A 23,676-nucleotide genomic window follows, 5' to 3' on the forward strand; every position below is an offset into this window, starting at 1 on the left:
GCATTACTGCTTACTACAATTGATTTATCCAGGTTTGGCTTTTTTTGTTTTTTACTGATCCACAAATATGTCAAATAGCAGAGGATAAACCAGTTTGTAAAGCACTTGTTGAGGAATCTTTAAACACAAAATGCTTTCTATAAAAGTATAACTATTTTGCTTTCTATAAAAGTATAACTATTTTCAGAAGATTCCTGATACTAATTACATGTCATTGTTTATCAGGCTCCAATAGGAGATAGAAAAGTATACTTGTAGCTCTTGCGATGGTCAGAAATATTAATTTTTTTAATCTTGAAATAATTGGGTTATTTGTTAAGTAAATTTTAACCCAAATCATTCAATAGAAGATAACTAGGTTATAATTATTGATCAATAACATGAAGCTCATTTTTATAGATTATTACTAATAGTTTTGGCAACTGTATTATGTTGTGAATATTTAGAGGTGTAATCAACAAACTTCAATAAACTGTCAAATCATATAGTAATATTTAACAGTGTTGTATCTATAACTTTTAGTTTTTATTTGGTTTGTTTTCTTGTTTAAGTAAAACAAAAAAACAAATGTCTCCCTTAGAGAAATACCGGGTGATAATGAGAGTGTATACTTAATGCGCTCTCACTAAGAGTATGGTACGGTGTTGTAAGGTACTTTCTCCTAGCGTCTTCTTGTTTAAGTAAATTTTACCCTAATGTTATCTTTTGTTTCTTAATTGGGAAGCTATTTGGCCGAGTGGACTCCAGCACTTTCGGTTCCTATGTAAGCAAACCTCTACATACCAACATAATGGGGATTAGGGTTTAAACTTATGAATTCAGGCAAGGCACAAACATTTGGTTCAAAATAGCAGTTATTTTGTAATTAAAAATGGTAAATTAATATATTAATGATATAAATAATAGTTGATGACTACAGATAATTTCATCACAGTACCATCCTTCCAGGTGTAAAAGATTGAGATTCTCATGTGCTTACAATGTAAATTGTGCATATTAGGATAGCAAAAGCACCAGAGTATTTTGAATGTACATCCTATACCTAATGCTTTCTTGCCTTCACTGTTTATTATAATTTTATTCCATTCCAATCTGCCATAGTCCTATATTGACTTCTAATTCTAAAAAGAAGGAAAAATAATGCAGAAATCTGACTATGAATATAGAAGATCAGAGGTTTTTGCACCAAACTGATCACATATATTTCTAATTTACTCCTGCAGTGGATATTTAGTACAGTTTGTTTGTTTCCTACGAAAATGTTGGTTAAAACAATTCCCTAGGCTCTGGTTAAAATAGGGGGATAAAAATAGAAACAGGTCCAGTTTCCTGCGGAAATATTTGTTATTTTCTTCGCTGAAACATAAACAATTCACCCATAAATAATTGCACAGGCAAGCTGTAAATACTTTCTCTTCAGCGTCTTTTAGCAGGGCTTGCAGAATTGATTTATACTTCTATTGCAGCTATCACTATGTCAAAATAGTTTATTGCAAAAATTCCATTATTTACTGATTATTTTAATGCAAAACTTAATAGGCTGAGAGAAACATTTTATGTATGGATTATGAACCATCCCTACTCAATAACTAAAGCTGCTAATCTTGCTCACTACTTTATTGTTGCAAATTGATTTCAGAAAATAATATAAAATACAAACACACTCATAATGGCTATATTAGAAGATGGATCTGGTTTCATATAGAGTTTATTTTTACTACGTTATTCAATTAAAATCATGCACACTGTATCTGTTACTGTATATTTTATAATGCCAAAGGTAAATTTAATAGTCTATTGTGCACATCTGCTGTCCCTGATCTTTTGGCATTCCTGTGTAGTATAGTTATTCATTTACTTTTGCTTTGTTGCTCAAAAAATTACTTTTATGCTTTAGAGTTCTGCATCATGACTCTCAAGTGGCCTTGGACAAGCATGGGTGAATCACTGTATTGGCTCCATCATAAAGATAAGTGTTTTCTACACTCGGGTTGAAAGATGCTATCAAAACAATCACCTACCTGTGTTTGGAAATACAGCAAGAAATAGGATGAAATTTGAGCAGTAGCTGTCATGTTAAGCCATGTCACTTTTCCTGTGGGAGCAGTTGTGGCAAAACGTTTAGGGAATTTTTCTTTATGTCAGATGGTCTCTAGATTTACATCTTATCTCTGTTACTTATTAGCTATCTGTCCCTACACAAGTTCATCAATATCCTTAAGCCTAACTTTCTTAATAATAATACTCCATCACTCCTTTTCTTTTCTTTTCTTTTTTTTCCCCAGAGTCTCGCTCTGTTGCCAGGTTGGAGTGCAGTGGCGCAATATGGCTCACTGCAACCTCCATCTTCCGGATTCAAGTGATTTCCCCGCCTCAGCTACCTGAGTAGCTGGGACTATAGGCACACGCCACCACGCCCAGCTAATTTTTGTATTTTTAGTAGAGAAGGGGTTTCACCATATTGGGCAGGATTGTCTCAATCTCTTGACCTCATGATCCGCCCACCTCGGCCTCTCAAAGTGCTGAGATTACAGGCATGAGCCACCACTCTTGGCCTATGCCATCACTTCTTTTATCCCACCTTGTCTCATCCAAGAAAAAGAGAGAGAGAACTTTGGGAAAAACTCAAATACCTGATTTATCAATGTACATAACTGAGGAGGTTTTATACTGATAAAAAAAAAATCGCCATATATCATTCTCACCACCACCTAACATTTTATTTTACACAGATATCCAGAGTGATCAGACATATACTGCCTCAACTTATCACCACCAAAGATAGTGATATGTATATCTGCAATCAAGGTATTCTATTTGTTCAAATATGTGTGTTTTTCTCTTTTTCAGTCAATTAAAGGTTTATATTTTCTAAGAAGTAACTTTGGCTTTATTGATAACTTTACTGAATTTTCTATTTTCTATTTCATTTTTTGTTCTAATTTACACTATTTCCTTCTGTTTATTTTCGATTTGGTTTGCTCTACTTTTTCTAATTTTATAAGGTGAAAATTTATAGTATTGATTTGAAATATTTTTTTCGTTTAAGATGGCCAGATGCAAATTCATTTCCCTCTAAGCGCTGCTTTAGCTGTATCCCCTAAATTTTAGTGTGTTGTGATTCTGTGTTCATTTTTCCCAAAGTGTTTTCTGACTTCCATTGTGACTTCCTCTTTGACCAATTATCTTAAAAATTTCCACATAATTGTGAATTTCCAAATTTTTCTCCTATTATCACTTTCTAACTTTATTGTAGTCTGAGAAAGTATTTTGTGTTATATCATTAAATTAAAAAACCTTGAGGTATATTTTATAACCTATCATACAGTATATCCTGGAGAAAGTTCCACATACGCTTGAGAATAATGTGTATCCTGGTTTGTTGTGTGGAGTGCTCTTTATATGTATAGTTGGTTTCATTATGGTATACTGTTGTCGTGTTATTCACGTATTCTATTTTGTTATTGATCTGGCTAGTTATTCTATTCACTATTGAATGTAGAGTATTGAATTATATCTAATTGTCTATTTATCTCTTCAGTTATGTGTCTTTTCTTCATATATTTTGGGTCTCTGGTGTTAAGTACATTTATAGCTTACAAATGATATATCTGGCATGCGCACATGCAGATTCCACCACCACCTTGCTGCTGCTAATGCACACATACAGGTCCCACTGCCATCACCCAGATCAAGTGCTTCTGCTGTCACCCAATATTGTAGTGTTTTTGCCAGAAGAGAGGAACACTTTGGGCCTTCCACCATAGCAGACGCTTAACCTCAAGAAGCCAGAGAACAAAGCTGTGGGCCTGATCCAATCCTCTAGGGTTAGAGTATGTAGTCCAAGAGTGCTGAGCTGTGCCTTGGCACAATTGTCCAGAAATTGTGCAAAAACTCTGCAAAATTGTCCAGAAATAAAGCCAGTTGACTAAACCCAACTTTCGCCATAGTAAGCCTCTTAAGAGCATCAAATAATACAAAAACAACAAGTTCTGTCTAAAGGATAAATTCAAAGATCAAATAAACATTCGCTCACATGGATGAGAAAGAACCAATGCAAAATGTCTTGCAACTCTAAAAAGCCAGACTATCTTCTTACCACCAAATAACTGCATTAGCTCCCTAGCAATGGTTCTTGATCAGATTAAAATTACTGAAATAACTGACATAGAAATTAAAATCTGTTAAAGTTCAGGGTCTCTTGTAAGGCAATCTAGTGGGAAGAAAAATAAGATAAAGAAAAACAATTAATGGGTACTAGGCTTAATACCTGAGTGATAAAATAAACTGTACAACAAACCTGCATGACACAAGTTTACCTATGTAACAAACCTGCACATGTACTCCTGATCTTAAAATAAAAGTAAAGAACAAAATCAGAATCTAAATGGCAAAGAAGTCACTGAAAGTCAAGAGAAAGTTGAAACTCAATCCAAGGAATCAAAGGATTCCAGTAAAACATTTCAAGAGCTGGAAGATGAAATAGTTATTTTCAAAAAGAAACAAACTGATCTGACAAAACTGAAAACCTCACTTGAATGTAACAGCACAATTGGAAGTATTAACACCAGAACAGACCCAGTGGAGGAAAGATTCTCAAGGTTGAAGACCAGTTCTTTGAATCAACTCAGACAAAAATACAGATAAAACATTTTTAAATGAACAAAATTTCTAAGAAATATAGGATTATGTAGAGACCAAAACAATGACTCATTGTCATCCCTTAAAGAGAGAGAGAGGGAACAAGGAGGATGGAACATATATTTGAGGATATTGTTCATGAAAAATGTCCCAACCTCATTAGAGAGGTTAACAATTCAAATTCAGAGAATTTAGAGAACCCCTGCAAGATACTATACAAGGTGACAATCCCCAAGACACATAATCATCCAATTTGCCAAAGTCAAGGTGAATGAAAAAATATTAAGGCAGCTAGAGAGAAGGGGCAGTAACCTACAAAGGAAACCATACCAGGTTAACAGCAGAACTTTCAGCAGAAACTGTATAAGCCAGAAGAGATTGGGGACCTATATTCAACAACTTTAAATTTAAAAAAGTATTCAATAATTTTGTATCCAGCCAGACTAAGCTTCGTATATGAAGGAGAAATCAAATCCTTTTCAGAGAAGCAAAGGCTAGGAGTATATGTAACCACCATGCCCGCCTTATAAGAAGTCCTTATGGGAGTGCTAAACATGGAAACAAAAGACAATTACCAGCAACCACAAAAACCCAGTTAAGTACATGGATAATTTACACTATAAAACAGCTACACAAAAAAGTCTACATAACAACCAGCTAACAACATGATGGTAAGACCAAATCCACACCTATCAATATTAACATCAAACATAAAAAGCCTTAATGTCCCACTTAAAAGGCACAGAGGGGCAAGTTAGATAAAGAAGCAAGACACAACTATATGATATCTTCAAGAGACACATCTCACATGCAATGACACCCATACCTTCAAAGTAAAGGGATGGAGAAAGATCTACCAAGAAAACAGAAAACATAAAAGATCTGGGGTTATTAGTATTACTTAAAACAAAAGAGACTTTAATTTTAAAAAGGGACAAATATTGGCATTACATAATAATTAAAGTGTGCACTTCAAAAATAAGACTTAACTATCCTATGTATATATGCTGTCAACATTGGAACAACCCGATTAATAAAATGAGTTCTTAGAGACCTAAGAAGGGAATTAGATAAACAGACAGTAAAAGTGGGAGACTTTAACACACCATGAGAATATTTGACAGATTATCAAGGTGGAAAACTAAGAAATATATTTGAGGCCTTAACCCAACACTTCACCAAATGGACCTAGCAGACTTCTACAGAATACTCCACCCAAAAACAATAGATTATACATTCTTCCTGTCTGCACATGGGACATTCTCTAAAATATATCACATGCTTGACCATAAAGAAATTCTCGACAAATAAAAATACCAAAATCATACCAATTATAGTCTCATACCACAGTGCAGTACAAATCAAAATCAATACCAAGAAAATCTCTCAAGACTATACAATTGCACGGAAATTAAACAATCTGTTCCTGAATGACTTCTGAGTAAACAATGAACTTAAGGCAGAAATAAAAAAAAAAAATATTTTAAACTAATGAAAACAAAGATACAACACACCAGAATCTCTGGGACACAGCTAAAGCAGTATGAAGAGGAAAGTTAGTAGCACTAAACACCCACATCAGAAAGGTAGAAAGGTCTTAAATTAAAAACTCGGCATCACACCTAGAGGAAGTAGAAGAAAAGAAAAACCCAGAAAACCTCATACTCTCTGCTCAAAGGAGCCTAGTTCTGATAAACAAGTTCAGGAAAGTTTCTGTATACAAAATCAATGTACAAAAATCAGTAGCATTTTTATACACCAATAATGTCCAAGCTGAGGGCAAAATCAAGAATGAAATACCATTTAAAATAGCCACAAAAATAATAAAATATCTAGGAATGAAGCTACACAGAGAAGTAAGATTACCACAATGAAAACTACAAAACACTGCTGCAAGAAATCAGAGACAACACAAGCAAATGGAAAAATATTTCATGCTCATAAAGAGGAACAATCAATATCTTTAAAATGGTCATATTGCCCAAAGTAATGTACAGATTCAATATTATTTCTATAAAATTACCAATTACATTTTTCACTGAATTAGAAAAAACTGCTCTAAAATTCATACATAACCAAAAAAAAGAGCCTGAATAGCCAAAGAAATTCTAAGAAATAAGAACAAAGACAGACCACCTGACTTCAATTGCCACCCGACATCAAACAACACTGCAAGGCTACAATAATAAAAAAACGGTATGGTACTGGTACAAAATCAGACACATAGACCAATAGAACAAATTAGAGAAGCAAGAAATAAAGCCACATATATACAACAATCTGATCTTTGACAAAGCAGACAAAAACAAGCAGTAAGGAAAGGACTCCCTATTCAATAAGTGATACTGGGATAACTAGATAATCATCTTCAGAAGACTGAATCAGGACCTCTCCATTTCACCATATACAAAAATCAATTCAAGACGGATTAAATATAATGTAAAACAGAAAATTGAAAAACTCAGGAGGATAACCTAGGAAATACCATTCTAGACATAGGAACGGGCAAAGATTCCATGACCAACATGTCAAAAGCAATTGCAACAAAAACAAAAAGCTTTATAAGTGGAACCTAATTAATGAGCTTCTGCACAGCAAAAGAAACTATCAGCACAATGTATAGACAACCTACAGAATGTGAGAAAATAAGTGCAAACTATGCATCTGACAAAGGATTAATATCCAGAATCTATAAGGAACTTAAACCAATAAGCCAAAACCAAACAACTCCATTAAAAATTGGATAAATGACATGAACAAACACTTCTCAAAAGAAGACCATATATACAACAAACAAGCATATAGACAAATGCTCAACTTCACTAATCATCTTATAATTATTAGAGAGATGCAAGTCAAAACCACAATGAGCTACCATCTCAAGAGTCAGAATCACTATTATTAAAAAGTACAAAAATAACAGATGCGGTTGCAGCAGCTGAAAAAAGGGAACGCTTACATACTGTTGGTGGGAATGTAAATTAGTTCAGCTACTGAGGAAAGCTGTTTAGAGATTTCTCAAATAACTTAAAATAGAACTACCATTCGACTCAGGAATCCCATTACTAGGTATGTACCCAAAAATAAATAAATAATTCTACCATAAAGACACACATGCATATCTATGTTTATCTCAGCACTATCCACAATAGCAAAGACATTGTGATGGTTAATACTGAGTTTCAACTTGATTGGATTGAAGGATGCAAAGTGTTGATCCTGGGTATGTCTGTGAGGGTGTTGCCAAAGGACATTAACATATGAGTCAGTGGGCTGGGAAAGACAGACTCACCAGAAGGCAGACCCACCCTTAATTTGGTTGGGCACCATCTAATCAGCTGCCAGTGTGTCCAGGATATAAAGCAGGCAGAAAAAACTAAAAAGGCTACACTGGCTTAGCTTTGCAGCTCACATATTTATCATGTGCTCTATGCTTCCTGTCCTCAAACACTAGATTCCAAGTTCTTTGGCTTTGGGACTTGGATTGGCTTCCTTGCTCCTCAGCTTGCAGATGGCCTATTGTAAGACCTTGTGTTTATGTGAGTCAATAAACTCCATATATATATATACATATCTCCTACTAGTTCTGCCCCTCTAGATAACCCTGACTAATACAGACATGGAATAAATCTAAATGCACATTAACAATGAACTTGATAGAGAAGATATGGTATATATATACCATAAAATACAACACACCATCAAAAAGAGTGAAATCACGTCTTTTACAGTACCATGGACACAGCTGGAGACCATTATCCTAAGCAAATTAATAAAGAACAGAAAGTCAAATACTGCATATTCTCACTTATAAGTGGAATCTAAACATTGACTGTTCATATGCACAAAGAATGAAACAATAGACGTTGGGCCTAGTTGAGGATGGAGCATGGGATCAAGGTGAGAATCTAAAAACTATCTATCAGGTATAATGTTCACTACCTAGGTGATGAAGTAATTTGTACACCAAACTCCAGTGACATCCAATTTAACCATGTAACAAACCTGCACATGTACCCTCTGAACCTATAATAAAATTTGAAAGGAAAAGTAAAACATGAATTAAAAAATAAAATAAAATGATAAATGGTAAATATTCTTGATTTATACTTTTACCATTTTAAAAATATCTTATTATCTTACAGTAATGATTTTTGTTTCAGTTTCTATTTTGTCTGATATTAAATTAACATAGCTACTCAGGCTTTTTGAGGGGTTATGGTTTGTACTTTATATCTTTTCCTATACTTTATTTTCAATCTTGTCGTGTCTTTGAACCTAAAGTGTGTTTTTTCACTGGCAGCATATAGTCATATAGTTGAATCATTAGTTAAATTCAGTCAGTCAATCTCTGCCTTTTTCAGAGTGTTTACTCCATTTGAATTTCATATAAAGTGAATTTCACTTCTGCCATTATACTATTTCTTTTCTTCCTGTCTTCTGTATTTTTTGTTCTTACAGTAATACTACCTGTTTTTGTTTGTTTGTTTGTTTGTTTTTTTAGACAGGGTCTCACTCTGTCTCCCAGATTGAAGCACGATCTCGGCTCACTGCAACCTCCACCACTCAGGCTCAAGTGATTCTCTCACCTCAGCCTCCTGAGCAGCTGGGATTACAGGCATGTGCCGCTACCACCTGGCTAACTTTTGTATTTTTAGTAGAGGTGGGGTTCCACCATGCTGGCCAGGCTGGTCTTAAACTCCTGATCTCAAATTATCCAATAGCCTCAGCCTCCCAAAGTGCTGGGATTACAGGCATGGGGCACGGTGCCCGGCCACCACCTTCTTTTTTGGTATAGATATTTTACAGTGTGTCATTTCAATTTCTTGGCGATTTTTAAAAATATTTTTGCGTTTCCATAGTGTATCATAGCATATTTATTAGAATTAATATTTTAACTTGTAGAAATTTAGTTTAGATACATTGCAATTAAATTTCAATAATATAAATATGCTTTGCTCCAGTCTAGCTCATTTCCCCCTCTTCCTTGTGCTGTTACTGTCATAAAATACATCTTAATATTTTACATGTTCAGCAACACATTTTTACAGTCAAGCCATTGCTTTATGCAAAGGTCTTTTAACATAGGTGGGATAGAAAAGAGTTACAAACAAACAAAAAACAATATTATACTATACTTTATATTTATGTATGCAGTTATCTTTAACTTGTGCTCTACATTTCTTCATGTAATTTTGAGTTTGTTTGGTGTCCTCTCATTTCAGCCTGGAGGACTTCCATTACTATGTCTCGTAAGACTTTTCTTTTTTTTTTTTTTTTTTTTTTTTTGAGACGGAGTCTCACACTGTCGCCCAGGCTGGAGTGCAGTGGCCGGATCTCAGCTCACTGCAAGCTCCGCCTCCCGGGTTTGCGCCATTCTCCTGCCTCAGCCTCCCGAGTAGCTGGGACTATAGGCGCCCGCCACTTCGCCCGGCTATTTTTTGTATTTTTTTGGTAGAGACGGGGTTTCACTGTGTTAGCCAGGATGGTCTCGATCTCCTGACCTCATGATCCGCCCGTCTCGGCCTCCCAAAGTGCTGGGATTACAGGCTTGAGCCACCGCACCCGGCCAAGACTTTTGTAGTAGCAACAGATCATCTCTGTTTTTGTTTTTCTGGGATTCTCTTAAAGTATCCTTTAATTTTGAAAGTTTGTTTTGGTGCATATCAGATTCTTGGTCTATAGCTGTTTCCTCAGCACTTAGAATCTGTCATGTGACTGCCTTCTCTTCTCCATGGTTTTCAATTAGAAATTGGCTGTTCATCTTATTTTTAAACTATTATATGTTTAAAAAAGATTATTTTCTCTTGCTGCTTTTAAGATTCTCTCTCTGCTGCATCTTAGAAAAAAAAAAAGATTCTCTCTCTGGAAGATTTAAATTATATCAAGTTTTTTTTTTTAATCACAATGACAAGAAACTAGAAATCAACAATGGAAGTTATCCTGAAAAATTTAAAAATATGTTGAAATTAAACAACATGCTCCTAAACAACCAGTAGATTATGAAATAAATTAAAAGGAAAATCAAAGAATACCTTGAGACAAATAAAAATGGTAGCACAGCATACAAAAACATATGAGATGCAGCAAAAGCAGCTCTAAGAGTGAAACTTATAGCAAACAAAAAGCCTATATTAGTGAAAAAGAAGGATCCTAAGTAAACAATCTAACATTATATATCTAAGAAATGAAGGAAAAACAAAGCCCAAAGTTAGAAGAAGGAAGTAACAAAGAGCAAAAATGAATAATTTAGAAACTAGGAAAATAATTTTAAAAATCAACAAAACTAAGAATTTTTTTGAAAAGATAAAATTGAAACACTCTTCAATAGAACAATTGAGAAAAAAATAGAAGATACAAATAGATAAAATCAGAAATAAAATAAGAAAAATTACAACTGATATGATAGAAACATAAAAAATTCTAATAAGCTACTAGGAACAATTACATGCCAACAACCTGGATAACCTAGAAGATACATATAAATTTCTGATTACATACAGCTTACCAAGACTGAATCATGAAAAAATAAAATAAAACTCTGAATAGACAAATAATGGGTAAGGAGATTGAACCAGTAATAAGAGATCCCCCATCAAAGAACTGCATGAGACATAATGGCTTCCCTGCTAAATTTTACCAAACATTTAAGAAAAGCTAATATAATCTTTCTCAAAGTCTTTCTATAAAATTCAAGTAAATGGAATACTTCCAAACTCATTGTTTTAGGCATGCGTTACCCACTTACCAAAGACAGACAAGGACACTACAAGAAATGAAAATTACAGGCCAGTATCACTAATGAACATAGATGCAAACATCCTCAACAAAATATGAGCAAACCTAATTCAACAACCCATTGAGAGAATCATGCACTATGAGCAAGCAGGATTTATCTCTGAGGTGCAACAATGGTTCAACATATGTAAATCAGTAAATGTGGCACACCACATTAACAGAATAAATGACCAAAAATGCATTATCATCTTAATAAGTGCAAAAAAAAAAAAAAAAAGCATTTGACAATATTCAGCAACTGTTCTTGCTAAAAGCTCTCAACAAATTAGTTACAGAGAGAATGCACCTCAACAGAATAAAGGCCACATATGATTAGCTGACAGCTAACATTATAAAACAATGGTTAAAAGTTGAAATCTTTTCCTTTATTATCAAAAACAAAATGAGGATGCCCATTCTCACTGTTTCTTTTCAACATAATACTGGAAGTACTAGACAGAGCAATTAGGCAAGAGAAAGAAATAAAATGTGTCCTAATAGTAAAGGACAAGGTGAAATTGTCTCTGTATGCTGACAAGGTGATCTTATAAACAGAAAACCTTAAGGACCCCACCAAAAAATTAAAACTAATAAATAAATACAGTAAATTTGCAGGATACAAAATCAACATGCAGCAATCAGTAGCACTTATATGTACTAACAATGAACTCTGAAAGAGAAATTGAGGACACAATCCCATTTACAGTAGCAATAGCAGCAACAACAAAAAAACTTAGGCATAAATTTAACCAAGTAGGTGAACGATCTGTATACCGAAAACTATAAAACACTGATAAATTGATGACAACATAAACAAATGGAAAGAGAACCTATGTTTATGTATTGGAATAATTAATGTTGACAGTGTCCATACTATTCAAAGAAATCTATAGATGCAATGAACCCCTACACAATCCCAATGGTAATTTTTACAGAAATAGAAAAAAATTCTAAAGTACATATGGAACCACAAAAGATTCTGAATAGTCAAAACAATCTTGAGCAAAAAGAAAAAAACTGAACGTATCACACTCCATGACTACAAAACATACTTTAAAGCAATTGTGATCAAGAGATGATAGTACTGGCATAGAAATAGACCTATGGACTGATGGAATAGAGTGGAAAGCCCATAAATAAACTCATGCCTTTATGGTTATTTGATTGGCAGCAAAAGTCCCAAAAACACACAATGGGAAAAGGATAGTCTCTTCAATAGATACTGCTGGGTAAAGTGGATATCCATAAGCAGAAGAATGAAACTGTATTCTCATCCCACATCATATACAAAAATAGACACAAAATGGATTAGGGATTTAAAGTAAAACCCAAAAATATAAAACTACTAGAAGAAAACATAGAAAAATGTTTCATGTCATTGTTTTGGTCAATAACATTTTAGATATGACCTCGAAAGCCCAGGTAACAACAGTAAAAATACATACAATGATTGCATCAAACTAAAAAAAAAACTTTTTTATAACAAAGGAACCAACAGAGTGAATACATAACCCACAGAGTGGAAGAAGAAATTTTAAAACTGTACATTTGATAAGGGATTAATATCCAAGATACATTAGGAACTCAACTCAATAGTAAGAAAACAAATAATCTACTAAAACATAAGCAAAGAGCGTGAACAGATGGTTTCTTAAGAAGAGATATACAAATGGCCAATAGAGTCATAAAAATTTGTTGAATATCTCTAATTTTTAGGTAAATTAAAATTAAACCTATAATGAGATATTACTTTACACCTATTAGAATGACTATGATAAAAAAAAGATGAACTAACAGATGTTGGTAATGATGTGGAGAAAACAGAATCTTTGAACACTGTTAGTGGAAATGTAAGTTAGTATAGCCATCAAAAATGGTATGCAGGTGTCTCAACATCTTGTAGAAATTATAGACAGCTAGAGGAACAAGAGAACTACTATATGATCTAGCAATCCTACTTCTGGGTATATGTCTAATGGAACTGAAATCAATATATTAAAGACATGTCTGCACTCATATTCATTGAAGTGTTATTCACAACAGCCAAGATGTAGAATAAACCTAAGGGTCTGCACAGATGAAGAGATAAAGAAAATATTAGATATATGCACAATGGAAAGTCATTCAGCCTTAATAAAGAAGACAATGCTGTCCTTGGCAAAAACATAAATAACATAAATAAACCTGGAAGACATTATACACAGTGATGTAAGCCAGGCACAAAATGTCAAATATTGCATGATTTCCTTTTTATGGTGAATCTAAAAAAGTCACACTCATCAAAGTAGGAAGGTTGTCAGAGGCCAAGGGTTGGCAGAGGAAATGTTTGTCAAAGGACATAATTTTTTTTTTATATATACTTTAAGGCCTAGGGTACATGTGCACAAGGTGCAGGTTTGTTACATATGTATACATGTGCCGTATTGGTGTGCTGCACCCATTAACTCGTCATTTATATTAGGTATATCTCCTAATGCTATCCCTCCCCATTCCCCCCAACCCAAGACAGGCCCTGGTGTGTGATGTTCCCCTTCCTCTGTCCAAGTGTTCTCATTGTTCAGTTCCCACCTATGAGTGAGAACATGCGGTGTTTGGTTTTTTGTCCTAGAAATAGTTTGCTGGGAATGATGGTTTCCAGCTTCATCCATGTCCCTACAAAGGATATGAACTCATCCTTTTTTATGGCTGCATAGTATTCCATGGTGTATATGTGCCACATTTTCTTAATCCACTCTATCATTGATGGACATTTGGTTTGGTTCCAAGTCTTTGCTATCATGAATAGTGCCACAATAAATATACATGTGCACATGTCTTTATAGCAGCATGATTTATAATCCTTTGGGTATATAGCCAGTAATGGGATAGCTGGGTCAAATGGTATTTCTAGTTCTAGATCCTTAAGGGATCATGACACTGTCTTCCACAATGGTTGAACTAGTTTGCAGTCCCACCAACAGTGTAAAAGTGTTCCTATTTCTCCACATCCTCTCCAGCACCTGTTGTTTCCTGACTTTTTAATGATTACCATTCTAACTGGTGTGAGATAGTATCTCATTGTGGTTTTGATTTGCATGTCTCTGATGGCCAGTGATGGTGAGCATTTTCTCATGTGTCTGGTGGCTACATAAATGTCTTCTTTTGAGAAGTGTCTGTTCATATCCTTTGCCCACTTTTTGATGGGGTTGTTTGTTGTAAATTTGTTTGAGTTCTTTGTAGGTTCTGGATACCTAGGAATCCAACTTACAAGGGATGTGAAGGACCTCTTCAAGGAGAACTACAAACCACTGCTCAATGAAATAAGAGGATACAAACAAATGTAAGAACATTCCATGCTCATGGATAGGAAGAATCAATATTGTGAAAATGGCCATACTGCCCAAGGTAATTTATAGATTCAATGCCAACCCCATCAAGCTACCAATGACTTTCTTCACAGAATTGGAAAAAAACTACTTTAAAGTTCATATGGAACCAAAAAAGAGTCCACATTGCCAAGTCAATGCTAAGCCAAAAGAACAAAGTTGGAGGCATCACGCTACCTGACTTCAAACTATGCTACAAGGCTTCAGTAACCAAAACAGCACGGTACCAAAACAGAGATACAGACCAATGGAAAAGAACAGAGGCCTCAAAAATAACACCACACATCTACAACCATCTGATCTTTGACAAACCTGACAAAAACAAGCAATAGGGAAAGGATTCCCTATTTAATAAATGGTGCTGGGAAAAGTGGCTAGCCATATGTAGAAAGCAGAAGCTGGACCCCTTCCTTACATCTTATACAAAAATTAATTCAAGATGGATTAAAGCCTTAAATATTAGACCTAAAACAATAAAAACACTAGAAGAAAACCTAGGCAATACCATTCAGGACATAGGCATGGACAAGGACCTCATGCACAATGTTTTAATTCAACAGATGAAAGGAGTTTTTGAAATCTACCACACAGCAAGGTGATCACAGTTAATAATAATGTATCTAATATTTCAGAATTGCTGAGATCAAATTTCAAGTGTCTCAAAAAAAAAAAAAAAAAAGGATGGGTGATGTGATAGATATGGTAATTTTTTAGATTTAATCATTTCAAATTGAGTACATATATCAAAAGATCACATTGTACCTATAGGTACATATTGTTACATTGTACCTATACGTACAATGTGAATTTTTGATATATGTATACAATCTGAATGTATACATAAAATTTTGGAATGCATATATGAAATCTTGTCTAAAAATATGAGAATTACACCTATATAAATATACATAATATAATATATTCTATATTATTTATATATTAATATATAGGTACAATTTTTATTGTATACTATATAAAATATTTTAATATATTATATATTATATGTATCATATTTATATATTATAGAATATATAGGTACATTTCTCATATTCTTTAGACAAGATTTTCTTTAATTCTTTAAACATACTTTAAACTGCCAACTTCATGTTATTCGCTGTAAGTCCAAAATTTGTGCTTCCTGTAGAGTAGTTTCTATAGACCTTACTTTTTCCTGTATATGAGACTTTTAAAAAATTTTTTTGCCATGTATCATATGTTTTTGTTGAAAATTTTAAACATGGAATAATTATATATATTTATATATAATGAAAATGTTTGAATAAAAATAATACAAATTAAAAAGGGTTCCTTCCAACTTTGGCTTTTGGTAGTTTATAATATGTCTACATCTGGGTTTTTGAGTTTATTCCTTTCAGGTTTTACTGAGTTTCTGGACATGTAGATCAAGAATTTTTATCAAAATTTGGGAAGTTTTCAGACATTAATTTTTCAAATATTCTTTCTACCCCCTTTCCTCCCCTCTTCTCTCTTCTCCTTCTGCTCCTTCTCTTTCTCCTTCTTCTGTGACTCTCATTATGTATATGTATGTGTGATGGTATCTCACAGGTCTCTAAGACTTATTTTTATTCTTTTCTCTCTCAGTACCTCAGACTGGTTAGTATAAATTGACCTATCTTCAAGGTCAAGCATCCTTTCTTCTGAAAGCTCAAATCTTCTGTTGAGTCCCTGCTGTGAATTTGTTTTATTTTAATTATTATTGTGTGTTTTGACTCTATAGACTGCATTATAAACTTTTAAATAATTTATATATCTTTCTTGATATTTTCCTTTATTTGATGAGATATTATTCTCATATTTTCCAATAGTTATTTAGACAAGATTTTTTTTTAGTTCTTTGAACATTCTTTAAATAGCCAACTTTATGTTTCTGTAAAGTTTCTATAATTCCAATATTTGTGCTTTCTGTAGTACAATTTCTATTGATCTTATTTTTTTCCGTATATGAGCCATATTTCTTATTTATTTGCATGTCTCGTATGTTCTTCATTAAAAATTTAAAATATTGAGTAATATATAATGGCAAATTTTGTAATCAGATTCTCTTCTACCCCAGTAATTTTTTTGTTCTTGTTTTTTTTATTTTTCATTTATTTCTTGAATTAATTTTGTCAAGTCTGAATTCTTTGTTGTTTGTAGCTACTGAAGTTTCATCTCAGTTAGCTTTGTCATCAGCTAATGATTGAATAGATATGACCTTAAATGCCTATATAAATATGTCTTTTAGCGTTTGCCAAGGGATTCTGTGCATTTGGGGACACACTGTCAATGTTTAGGCAAGCAATTTACAGCTCTTGTTACATTTTACTTCTTACTTACATTAAGCCACATGACTGCTCATGCACACAGCCTTGCACATGCAGCCCTCTAGATTTCCAGGAATATGTTGAAGCTTTTCAAGCCCCCTGTGGACAGCTCCTTTCCCAGTTTTTTATTTTAAATATCTGTCAGCCTGACGTTTACCCCAACTTTTATCTCCATCTCAGGCAGCTGCAGTTGATCCAATTGTCACTGCTTGTTTTCAGCAAACACACCTTAGGTAAAGACTACTTGTTCACACTCGATTATGACTGAGTCAGGTCAAATAATCACAAGCCTATTCGATAATCACAAGTTATTGAAGGAAGTGACAGACAGCTCAAATAATGACCACTCTCTGAGAATGAGGCTTTAAAGGAGCTCCAACCATTTTCTATTTCCTACATAAGTTTCCTGGATGCTATCATTATTGTGGGCTGTTGTTTTTCAAAGTTATCCCAGAATGGAGGACAGAGGGGATGGCATAAAAAAGGTTGCAATGCCACAGACCTCACTATTTTTACCTAGTTTAGCCATTTTCTTGAAGAAACACTCTCAAGGATATTGCAAATCTTAATTAACTTCATGAATATTGAAAACTTCATTATGAGAGTTTTGCCAATGTTCTCCTTGCTTTTATTGAGAAGAGGATATTTGGTGGATCTTAATCATTCTCTCTGACATTATTGTATTATATCTTTAAACATATGAATTATTTTCAGTTATTGTTTCTTTCCTCTTCCAGAGCTGCAGGTTCACATTTATTTTATATCCAATAGTCCTCAATATCTATGATTTACCCCATAATTATTATTTGGGTCTTTCCTGTCCCATTTAAAGTCTTATGATTTCCTCTGTCTTTTCCATAAAGCACTAGACTGTACTTATAGTCATATGTGCTTTATTGGCTCTAATCTACCATTCAACACTTAACTGAATTTTTATTTTCATATCAAGTTTATATTTTAACCATTGCATTTTTTAATCTCTGTCTTTTTCCTCAGGGTCTCATTTTGAGTTTATGTACTCTTCTTTGAAATATTTCTAAGGCCTCAAATTTATTTGAAATTATGGAGATATTTTCTCTGAACACTGCTCCTATTTCACTGAAATTCATCTTGAGAAATTTATTTTACACCTGCCATTTGCAGTGCTTGTTCTTACCTTTTCTCCCTCCAACATTAATGCACACACTTTCTGAAGTTCTTTTGTCATTATTACTGACTTTTCAAATGAGAGCAATTATCCTGAAATCTACTCTGACGAAGAGTGGGAGGATAAATCACAGTTTCAATTCATATTTGTTGTATCCAACAACCTCTCACTAAATATGATTTCCTTTGTCCTACAAAGACATCTTCTTTTAATTTTTAGTGCCCCAGTATTCAGCACAGCTCTGGAAAACCTCTTGTACCCACAGGCATTTGATGTCATTATCTGGCCCTTGGTGCCTCCTTGCCTCTTTTTTCACTTTAAGAAAGTCTGGAAGTCTGAATCAGCTATTCAACGTGGTTTACCATCTCTCCTTCCCAGGCATGTATTCATGTAAAACTAGATCTTTGCATTAGACTTTGTCTAGGACCCTCATTTTACTGTTCTAAACAATAATCTTTGGAAAGATATTTAATTATACAGTGATTGGATTTACAGCTTAAGATCTGCAAAAGTATGTGTCCTATCTCAGTATCTCTTTCACTTTTCATTATATGGCACATACAAATAACACGTTATAATTTGGGATGATAGCCCTTTTTCCTGTATATTAAAAAAAAGAATTCCCCTATTTCTTCCTCCCTCCCTTCCTTCTTCTTTCCTTCCTTCTTCCCACCCTCCCTTCCTCCCTCCCTCCCTTCCTTTCTTAGTTATTTCTATATTTGTTGATTGTGATGAAAAGATTTTTGAAAATAAATTTGGAGGAAAATTTTATTCCTGTAAGTAGTTTGCAAACCAGGGATAGACAGTCTTGTGTTCTAAACAAAGCTGTGTTCCAGGGAACAAAAAGATGGTTCAGGTTTTATGGCAAAGGTTCCTGCCCAAGTTCCTAATCAGGCCCATTAATGCAAACGAAGGATTGAAACTTAACTTAGTTCTGATTGGTTGGTACTCCTGAGCCCTAATGAGTCAATACCATTGAGTCCTAATTGGCCAGGGCAGAAGAGCTCTGAGTCTCTGTCAGATGTTTCTTTCAAATGGCCAATAGTGGGGAAGGGGGAGGGTGTCTGGTCAAAGCTTATCTTGGAATTAATAACAGAAACTGGTTTGTTTGCTCAACTGTAGAAAGGGAAGTCCTATAACACTTATACAACATCTTTCTGAGACCACAGAGTACTTGACCACTCCTTCACCAAAGGTTATATTTTATTCATACTTCAGAGTTAAATTATTACTTCACAATCAAAAAGTCTGTGATTCTTTAGCCTAAATTATATCAATCTATTAAATTCACTTAAGAGCCTAGAATTTCCCTTGTTGGTTTTTCATTAGTATATATAAGTAATTGATGTTTTATTATTTTGTTGTGTCTGTTTTTGTTAAATATACTTTCTCTGAGGGCAGGGGTCATACTGTCTTAAACTGCTGCAATCAACACATAATCGAAGGAACATAGCATTCAAATTTTTGTGTTGAACCAATTAATTAATACATAAGCTTTATGAATATATGTAAATGGTAAATATAAGTACATTTCTGAAAACAGTCTACTAATGAGTAGAACAAATACATTTTACCAATTTTTGTTGTAAACATTAAGCAATTATTATTGACACAAAGTTGACTGACACTATAATAGCATCATAACTGCTAAATTAGTACTGAATATGCTATTAACATTAGCGATAAAGTATCATCATTATTTAAATGTAGTTTGTCTTAACATTCATTTGTATGCACAATGCCTTTTTCTAAATCCATGAGTGCATCATAAATATATAAATCTCCGTAATTAAACATATCCAGTCTCCTTTCTGAATCCACTAAATGCAGAGATGAGAGGGGGAATTTGTAATTTCATAACTGATATTAATGTGCAGCTCTGTTTAAAAGTCACTCCTCTATTTAAAAGAAAGTTTCAGATGCTTTTTGAGAACTATAATTAAAATTTGTGGGTGTAGAATTTTTGGCCACATTTCTATTCTCATTCTACTAGTTTTAATATTTAATTTACATCTGTTGGCCTCACTGTGAAAACTTAAGACTTCCAAATTAATTAAAAATTTATAGAAAAATTGGGGTTTCTCACTTAGGCCTACTGAAACAAACTACATTAATATTATAAAGTTCTAGTGAGCTCAACAATAATGAGGTATGTAAATACATGTTATAAACAAGAACTAAAATGTTAACTAAGGTACAACCACTTGGTGAACTTCTATAAATGCTGGCTGATTTTCACACCCTTCAAATAGAAAAATATATTTTAACATCCACATACTTTCCCTAACTTAAAATTCAGTGAATTTCAATTGTGATTTAAAATTTGCAATAATAAGTATTTAAAGAGAAAATTTCATGCATGAAATAAAAGTACAATCATATCCATCTTACCTAGCTATCTATCACTTATTGATCACATATTCATCTCTCTACCTATTATACATTAACTTAGGTGATTTTCATGAGAACCATATTTAATAATGTTTCTATGGGAAAATACATTCCATTATCATTTGAATTCAGGATGCCATAACACTTCAAATAATGCTTCTTTTGCTTTTCTGGTGACCATGCCTGACATTCTGAGCCTTCAAAGACTCCTATATCTCAGGAAGAGCTGATTGATAGAAATATAGATTCTTCTGCATACCAACATTTTTGTTTCTTCTCTAAATATACATAAATCAATATATTCAATTGATATATGCCTTGAATTATGAAACTGTTCTTTGTAATTCAGTTTTTCTTCTCCCAAATCATTTTCTAAGTACTTACAAATATATATATGCAAGTGGAACAGTTTTACATTAATAATATAAAAGAATATTTAGAGTACTTAAATAAAGTGTTTAGAAAATTTGGCATGTGAATATTTTCATATTAATGTCAACACACGTAGCTCTACATCATTTTATTGAACTACTGTTTAGTACCCCATATGATACAACTGCCTAAAAATTATATATTGATAAATGATTATTTTATTAGTTTTTGCTCTTAAAAACATAATTATATTTTTTCTTAATTTACATGAGAGATTATTTAGCTGCTATTGAAAAGTTAAATTTGTCTTGAATATGTATGCCTATAAAAATTCAATCTAAACTGCCAAGTTATCTTCCAAAGGCCTAATCTCATTTTTGCTTTCTAAAACAATTTATGACCACATCATTTTTTTCCAGAAATAATATTGATAAATTTCAATTATTTGTGAATCTCTATACAATATATTATATAATTATTTTAATATATATTTATTTGCTCATCACAGAAATTTAACATTTTCATTTATTAAGTATCTGAATTTACTTGGCTGTCAATTTGAACATTGTCCATTAGTTTATATGCTTATATGTTATTATCAATATGTTGTTATGAATAATTTTACAAGCAAATTCTGTTATTAAACTTTATACTTTAAACCCATAACATTTTCTACTGTCAGTATACCAATAATGTATATCCTCTTTTTTTTTTAAGAAATAATAGCCTGCTGTAAGACTTTAGGCATAGTTTTCCATACTGTGATACTTTCGTCCATTTGTTGCTTAATTTATTTTTGTTATTTGATTTGAAATTTATGTCTGTAATGGAATGAGGCAGAAATCTGAATTGTTCCCCCAGTAACCTCAATAAAATAATCAATTGCTACAATACAATGAACCTTTCTCATTATCCATAATTTCCTCATTGATTTTATTGGCTACCTTGATCATACGCTAAATTTGAACATATACATGTATCCAATTCAGTATGTATGAGCTAGTTCATTAATCTAATGAACCATTTTTATTCCATTACTATATAATTTTCTCATTGTATCTAAATGATGTATTTTTGTTGTGGATCATTATTATCTCCTTCTTCCAAACTGTCCTTGTATTTCTTAACTGTTTCTTTTGATCCCTAAATTGATTTTAAATTAGATTGTCAATTTCTGTTAGATAATAAATTCTTTTATGATTCTAACTAGATCTGTCTGAAATAAAATAAAAACTAACAATTAATGATATCACTTTATTGATTTCTTATTTAAAGCACTTATTTATTGAGCAATAGTTGTTTTTTCTATATTAGTGACATTTGTTCTTTCCCATATAATATTTACAACACATCTTTTTTGTATTGACTTGTTCTAATGAGTCAGTGCATTAATAGTAGTAGAAGCAATGGTTATAATTTTTATAATTTCATCTAAAAATTGAAGATTCGATTTGGTCCTGGGAAGTCTGATTTTGTATTTTATATTCTTAATAGTACTTGTAGTTGTTGTAAAAAAAAAAAAAGTGGCAAGGTCAAATTAATCAGTTGTTAAATTATTCAGCATTGTGATAACAGGTGAATTGTATTCCCTATGTCAGTGCTTTTTAATACATTAGCAAGTAACTATATATGTCTATTAAATACTTGCAAAGCAGTTATTGTGAAGGCACACAATTAATAATTTTATTTATTTATTTATTTATTTTTTTGAGGCGGAGTCTCTCTCTGTCGCCCAGGCTGGAGTGCAGTGGCGCGGATCTCGGCTCACTGCAAGCTCCGCCTCCCGGGTTTACGCCATTCTCCTGCCTCAGCCTCCCGAGTAGTTGGGACTACAGGTGCCGCCACCACGCCCGGCTAATTTTTTGTATTTTTAGTAGAGACGGGGTTTCACTGTGTTAGCCAGGATGGTCTCGATCTCCTGACCTCGTGATCCGCCCGTCTCGGCCTCCCAAAGTGCTGGGATTACAGGCTTGAGCCACCGCGCCCGGCCAATTAATAATTTTAATTTATTTAAATTTAAAAACTGAAAAAATGTATTTTTAAAAATTAAATCTAACTCACCTTGTTTAAAAATACATTCACCTTAACTGTTGAATCATGTGAGATATTATTGTGGTATTATAGTGAACCTGCATTGTTTCTATTATTACATATAAATGTATCTCAAAACTAGTCATTATAAATGATTTGTTCACTTCAAGTGATGTTTTTGCATGCAATATTATGCCACTGTAATTTGTTTATTTGAACATTTTATGCACATAATATGAACTGCAATAAAACTTATATAAATCATGATTACCAATTAAATTAAAAGTACATTTAAGCCATTTTTTTAGTTAAACAAAATAGACCAGTTGCAGGATGCAGAATCATGTGATGCTGCAATAGCAACTGTTAAAATTGAAAGACGAAGAGAAAATACAATAGAAGATAGGTACAAATTTGCTACGAATGTCAACTGAAATTAGTGAGAGTGGAGAAAAACGAAAGTGCTTTATGATTATAATAGACAAATTTGAAATGTATAACAGAGCGAAAATAATAACAGAAAATTTTAGAAAACACATAGTGATTTTGATAAAACATTCCTCTTAATAAACAAAAAGCACTGACAACCTGTAATCCCAGCACTTTGGGAGGCCGAGGCTGGGGATCA

The sequence above is a fragment of the Papio anubis genome, chromosome 13, assembly GCF_008728515.1.
Source record: "Papio anubis isolate 15944 chromosome 13, Panubis1.0, whole genome shotgun sequence".
Lineage (NCBI taxonomy): Eukaryota > Metazoa > Chordata > Mammalia > Primates > Cercopithecidae > Papio > Papio anubis.